This window comes from Anomaloglossus baeobatrachus, chromosome 1, assembly GCF_048569485.1.
Source record: "Anomaloglossus baeobatrachus isolate aAnoBae1 chromosome 1, aAnoBae1.hap1, whole genome shotgun sequence".
Classification (NCBI taxonomy): domain Eukaryota; kingdom Metazoa; phylum Chordata; class Amphibia; order Anura; family Aromobatidae; genus Anomaloglossus; species Anomaloglossus baeobatrachus.
In genome coordinates, this window is record NC_134353.1 from 776,745,007 (window position 1) to 776,752,492 (window position 7,486).

The following is a 7,486-nucleotide window of genomic DNA, read 5'->3' on the forward strand; positions in this document are numbered from 1 at the left end:
CCTTCAGTCTTCAAAGTCATCCCTAGTCAATAAAACAACAAAAATGTATGGCAATATACCAATGCAAGAGATGATGGGCAAGTAAAATTATAAAAGATTAAGGTGCTGGAAAGTTATTACAGAAAACATTTGTGGCAATTGTTTAAAAAAAAACCTATAATCCCAAAAGTGTGTGTAACACATGATGATCAATTTGTGCTAACAATAACTGTCGAGTTGTTGAAGGGGTTCTGTTGTCACAACTTTTTTTCTGCAATATGATATGGTAATCGGTGTGCCATAGCATGTTGCAGAAATGCGACTTACGTCCTCCCACCGCTCCTCCAGGTCTTCTCCGGTCCTCTTTGCTGTTTACTGGCAGGTATTCCAGGATGCATTGGTGCGGAGCATTTGACTGCTGTGGAGCAAATCTCACGTTTACAGTGGTCACATGCTCTGCACCACCATCCCAGGCAATGCTTCCACTGTGCATGCCTGGGATTTCGTGAAGGTGCCGCCCCATTCATGGGTTGGAACGCCATCATATGATGTTCGGATACACTGCACCTTCCGGCCTTTAGTCCTTCAGCCACAAGTGGCTAGAAATGCTCAAGAAGAGTGTTTCTAACAGAGGTGCTGGAGAGCCAGGATGCCATAATTGCTCTGGGAACACCATTATTGTCCGGACCAGGACCTTGGGGCGCAACAATAGGCGAGTACACCTGTTTGTTTCCAGAACCCCTTTAGGTTTAATGATAAAAGACTTGTACCTGCATGTCTGAAAGTGGTATAGTACAAGCAAGTGTGCAATATAGCCGCTTGTCCTTTATTTGATATGGTACACTAGGGATATCAATAGGCCCTATTATATGAATAGCACACCTGTAAATCTTGACTGTGCGTTTTGTTTTTCACACTTATTTTCATAGTGCTGTAAGCTTATGTTGCTCAGTTACATAAGCTTTTACTTGGACATATTGAATGGTAAGTATTAGATAGAATGAAATTATTTTTGTTCTCGGTTTCTCTAAAGCATTTTACCATTGCTAACATTGTGTCTAGTTGTTTAGTCAACATGACTAAATAGTTTTGGGTTAATTTTAACTTAAATTTTAAATGGAAAGAAGGTTTCCCAAAAACCCAGGACCAACAAAGGTATTACTAAAAGAAACTCCAAGATTTTGATCTGTTTTACCAAAGGCTTTTTGTGACCTCAGTGTACTCGCCCTCCTTCCACAACTTATGAACTGTTCTTACTCCACTCTGTTTCAACCCTGCAACTTCAATTGTTTTACATATGTATTTTATATAAAATGTTGAATAAATTTGTTACTTTGGCATTCAATATTTGTCTGTCACATTTATTTATTAATTTACCTACACTGTAGGTCTAACTGTATTACTGTCTAACTTCAGTACTGGGATCATAGTTCGCTCCAACCCCATCCATTGTAGCAATAGCCCAGCTGTATATTAGTACTGCTTTTGTGCTCACTTCATCCAAATCATGTTACCATATGTCAATTGTAAACTAGTCTCTTAAAAACTTAAAGGAGTATTCCGGGAATAGAGAATTCTTGTCAGCCGGCAGGACACCTGTAGGGATAGGAGGCGGACTGGTACTTACCATCATCCGCGGTCTCTTGTCCTGAGCAGGGGCTCCCGTCACCGGCGCTACAAAAACCGGAAGTGTCTGTTACCGCGTCATTGTACACGTGATTGCCAGCCACTCACAGGCTTCAGAAGCAGATCGAGCCTAACCAGTGAAGCGTGAGTAGCCGCTGGTAATATGAACGATAGATGCCGGCCCAACACTTTGGGACTTTGCGGCGCCGGTGATGGAGGCTGCTGCATGGCATGGAAGGCCGCTTGTGACGAGACTATAAGTACCAGTCCCCCTTCTCTTACAGGTGTCCTGCCAGGTACTGGGAATTCTGTATTCCCAGAATACCCCTTTAATGTAGAGTTAGGTCATTTTGCGGGAAGGAAATAATACATGAACTTTAAGGGCCTGAATGCAACATCAATGGTAAAATTGGTAAGGCTGGTGTTACACGCACCATTTTCTATAAAAATCCATTGGCCTGTACTTATCACTCTGTCTTAATCACCTATAGCAACTAATCAGAGCTTGATACCAAAGCTGTGATTGGTTATTATGGGCAAATCAAACAATTTTTGTTCTCAAACAGATTAAATGTTTATACCTGTTTTTTTTCGCAGAAAAATGCTGCTGACAGATTGGCTAGCACTGAACAGGGAAAGTATAATAACCACAAAATTAAAAGCATTGTAGATGGAGCATTTTCTCACTTTGTATTTCTTGGGTAATTGGCAGTTTGTTTAAAAAAACAGCATGGTCTTGGTGTGGTGATTTTTTTTCAACAAGTTAGGACTCTCCCATACGAATGTATTTGCCAGTCTGTGCAGTGTCCGCAATTAGGGACCAAAGCTTTGGTCCCTATTTGCGGACACTGCACAGACGGGCAAATACGCTTGTGTGGGCGAGCCTTAAATGTAATTTCTCCTATAGACCTCCATTGTTAGTGACCTAACAGCAGAAAAATATCTTAGTCCCCAGGTGGTTAAAACCCTGAGATGTGTGTATTTACAGATGTCCTCAGATGGTTATTGTTCATGAAACGGTCCTCACAAGGATAGTAAAAGTCAGGTTCTTTATTTTAAGCAATATTGATTAGCTCAAGTGATAACTGTGGTTACACATTGCACTAAAATATTCCTATATGATTGCCTTGTTAATATCACTGCAGGGAATGGTAGTCCCCACAATACATGTTCCAGTCAGGTGTCCCTCTAAACCACCAAAAACGAGTATGTATGTATGTATGTATGTATGTATGTATGTATATACTGTGTCTGCATGATGAAATAAAGACGTGATTCTTTGCCTGAAAGAGCTGGACATCCTTTCTTCTTACATTATACCGGGCCGTGGCAGTGCCTGTCCGTGCTCCAGGACGGAATCGGGATTGAGCCTTTGTACGGTGAGCTGATTCACACAATCATACATACATACCAGTCCAGTGGAGGTGCGGGCAGCTCTGGAGCGGTACTGGGGGCAGGAAAAGCTGGGAGCGGCAGCGTTTGATCTCCTGCTCCCACTCATAATATGCACAGCCACTGTCCATCAGAAGCGTGGTGCTGAAACTGCATCGGGCTGATGGGCTGGGGGAGCTGCACATATATCTGCCTGTGCTTACCTTTGATCGCACAGGATCCCCCCTCCCCCTGTGTTAGCTATAGCCTCCCGTGCTGCTGCCCATAGTAAAATAAAACTCTTTACTCACCTCCTCCAGGGTCTGCCCGGTCTCCCTCCTGCTGCTGTGATTAGGCACGCAGAGATCTCTCTGCTGTCCCGATCACATGACCTGCACTAGAACCAGGAAGTAGGACGTGCAGGAGACAGGAGGAGCTCAACCCCGAGGAGGGAGACAAGACAGGACAGTGCTGCAGAAGGTAAGGAAAGAGTTTATTTTACTAAAAGCAGCAACATGGGGGCGATATGTAACAGAGGGTGATGTCTGCCAGCCACAGTGGGCCCGTCTGCCAGCCACAGTGGGCCCGTCTGCCAGCCACAGTGGGCCCGTCTGCCAGCCACAGTGGATGTGTGCCAGCCATAGGGGAAATGTGGCATCACTGGGGGACGTGTTCAATATAAGGTGGCCATATCCAGATTAAGGGGGCTAATTTTAGGATGAGGGGGCTATGAGGGACATATACCCTATATTATTTGTTAGACGGACACTGGCATTATAAGACGGACCCCATTTATAAAAAAATTCTCTATTCCTTCACCAAATTTGGGGGTGCGTCTTATAAAGCGAAAAATACGGTATATATTATATAATGTCCTTTTTTTCATTGTGTTTGACTGTTTAAACTTTATTTAGGAGTGTCTTAATGTTCAAAACGCATCTGTCTAAACGCAATGGAAAAGCATGTAAAAAAGCGCTTAAAAACGCATGAGTATTTACCGCAATTTAGTGGTCAAAAGCAACTTTGGCAAAAGCAATTTCTGCCAAAGGATGCGTTTAGAACTGCAACTAGGGCGATGCAAGGTGTGCACATAGCCTAACCCCCTCATATAATATGCCCATAAACATTAATGCACAACAATTATTCAATACATTGATTAAATATGCATAGTGCTAAACAGCCAGTATAGGGTCATACGTACGAGGGGCTGCTGATAAATCTTTGGCTTTACCCAGAAACAAACGAGATAGGATGATGAAACTTTACATTTATTCCACATATTCTCCACTGATGTCACACTTCTTATAACAGTATTCCAAGTTCTGTAAGCCTAGCAAAAAGAAGGATTTTGGTTGTGCCTCAAACCAGGCAACCGTAGCAGCCATGGCATCAGGAATGGTGTGACATTTGATACCCTTTGTGTTTTTTTTCAGGTTTGGAAACACAGTAGTTGGGGGAGCTAGATCTAGTGAATAAGGTGGGTGATCAACCAGCTATAAGTCCAGCTCTGCCAGTTTTGCAGTGGTCGCTTGTTCAATGTGAGCGGAGGCATTGTCTTGCAGGAACAAGATTCATTTGAACAGCTTGCCGCACATTCTGGCCTACAAAGCTGCCTTCAATTGGTCCAAAGGTTCAATGTAATACCTTGCAATGATTGTGGAACCCTTTTGAAGGTAGTCCACTAGCAGCATGCCCTCCTTATCCCAGAACACAGACGCCATCACCTTAGTGGCTGATTTTTGCATCCTGAACTTCTTTGGATGAGGAGAACCACTGTGCCTCCACTCTTGACTGCTTCATGTTTTCAGGGTAATACAAATAAATCCAGGTCTCATCCATAGTGACCAGTCAATCCAGGAAGTTCTTATCAGTCCGGAAACACTGACAAATGGACCGGGAAATTTTCACCCGCTTGTTTTCATTAGGTTGCGCACGTGAAGGCAGTCACTTTAATATATTAGTAAATGGATTGTTGTGTAAATTGCACTTGCACCTTATAACTGTATGCATAATTATATTCATCAACTTATTTTTTCTGATTCAATTATTCTAGATCTTGCTACTTTGTTCACAATGTCATTATATAATTTTATTTTTCTACAATCCTGCCTTTTGCCTGTATATAATTCATATTTACACAGTCACCTTTTTGGTAAAATAGGCCATTACTAATATATTTTTCTATTTACCTTTTTAATTTTATTTTTTCCATTTTTAATATAAATATGAATGCATGAATTAGTTTTGAATAATTTTTTCACACAAATGTTCACTTTTTTCATACCTTGCAGTATTTATGGGTATATTTAATACATAGCTGCCCTCAGGGATGTTCTACCCTTTTAGGTCAGCATCAAAAGATAACATCTCCCAGGTCCAAATAGTGTATTATAATAATTCTGGTTATACAAGATATTTAGCACCCCGCCCTTGTGTTTTGGTTTTTATGTATTTTTATGTAACTTTTAATGTCTGGTGATTATATTCTCTGATTTCCTGGTTCGATTTAGTACATATTAATAAAATGTTAATTTAATATTATCTTGACCTGTTTTTTTGTGAAGTCTATTTCCCTAGTGGTTCCGATGGTCACTAGTGATGGTCCTGTCACACCCCTGTACACATCTTTGAATCTCTTTAAATATTTATATTAATATCACTATTGTAGTATAGGGTTCCTTTTATATTGCTTTTGATTTTAAAGGCAGATTATAAAGAATGGGATCCTGAGAAGCTGGACTGAGACCCAGACATGCAAATGCTGACAGGTACCACCTCCACAAACACTACTCTGCCCCAGTGTCTGTACTGTGCTAGGGTGGGTTGAGGACCACAACCCTCGCCCACGACTGCAACTCCATGGCACTTTACACAGCTACAAATTTTAGTGTCCTTGTTACCCATTTTCCCCACGTGAAAATATAAAATTAGGCTAAAACGTGGTCTTTTTTTTTTACACCGCCCACCAATGGTATAAAATTCTGAGACACCTGTATTGTCAATATGACCACTGCACCCCCAGATTAATTCATTGAGCAATGTACTTTGTAAAATCTAATCATTTATTGGGAATGAGGGAGGGGGCGGGGTTCTGCAATATGGCACTCCTTCCCTTCCAAGCTTTGAGCTGTGTCTAAAAAGTAGTTTCCGACAATATAGAGGGTATTGATGTACTCAGGAGGAAGTGCATGCTTCGTTTTCTTCTATTACCACTTTTGCAAATTAAAAATGGAGCCAAAGCAACGTTTTGGGGGATTTAATTTACGCAACACAATGTTATACAATTCTGTGAATCACCTGAAGGTGAAAAATGCTTACTACACCAATAGATAAATTCCTAGAGAGGTGCAGTTTCCAAAATGGGGTCACTTGTAGAGGGTTTCTGCTGTTTGTCATATCATGGGATCTTCAAATGTGACATGGCATCTGCAATATCTTCCAGTCGAAACAGTGCTCCAAAATTCAAATAGTGCGCCTTCCCTTCTGAGCTCTGCCGTGCACCCAAAATGTAGTTTTCCACCTCATGGGGTATTTAGTTACTCCGGATAAATTGCATGATCCATTTTCACCTGTTAGCCTTGTGCGGCTTTTCACCATAAAGTTTAATTTTCATGTTTGTGTGAAAAAGTTTTCATTTTCAAGGCTCAAAAGTTAAATTCTGTGAAGCACCTCTAGGTTCAAGGTGCTCCACTCCAAACAAATGTGTTAAGGTGTGTAGTTTTCAAAACGGGCTCACTTGTGGAGGGGGGGTTTCCACTGTTTAAGTACATCGGGGAGTCTACAAAGAAGACATGGCATCTGCTATATACTAAAGGCAATTTTGCATCCCAGAAGTTGAATGGGGGTTCTTCACTTCAGCCCAAAAAAAAAAAAAAAAAAGTTTCCACCACATATGGGTATTGTCATAATCAGATGAAATTACCCTGCAAATTGAAAGGTCCATTTTCTCCCCGTAACCCTTATGAGAATGCTAATTGGCAGCTAAAACAAATATTTTTGTGGGGAAAAAGTGCTTTATTTCCTGTGAAGCAGCTAAGGGATTAATAAACTTCTTAAATCTGGTTTTGGGCACTTAGGGGTGCAGTTTTTAAAATGGTGTCACTTTTGGGTATCTTCGGTAATATAGGTCCCTCAAAGTTACTTCAAGTGTGATGTGGTTATAAAAAAGGAATTGGTTTTGCAAATTTTGTTGGAAAAATTAGAAATTGCTGATCACCTTTTAACTTCCTAACAAAAGTAGGTTTCAAAAACTGTGCTGATGTAGAGTAGATGTGCCACCCCAGGTAGGCCTCTGATGTCAGAGACCTGGGTCACTCAGTCCGAGTGGTGATGTGCAACAGGCGGCGCGATGGTGGTGATATTTTTCTTTGGTTTTTTTTGGGGTTTTTTTTTTAAATTATATATATCTAGATCTCTTTTTATAAAAAAAAAAACCAAAGGATCTGCAGGCCAAAATCAGACTTGTCACATCCTTACCTCACTGAATTGTTTGGGGCCCGATACAGACTGT

General features: G+C 41.1%; 1 protein-coding gene across 1 annotated transcript in view; it reads right to left on the bottom strand.

The window, feature by feature from the left end:
- The window catches only part of GRAMD2B (GRAM domain containing 2B), a 104,468-nt gene that overhangs the window by 89,041 nt on the left and 7,941 nt on the right, over nucleotides 1-7,486 (bottom strand). The window lies entirely within an intron of this gene.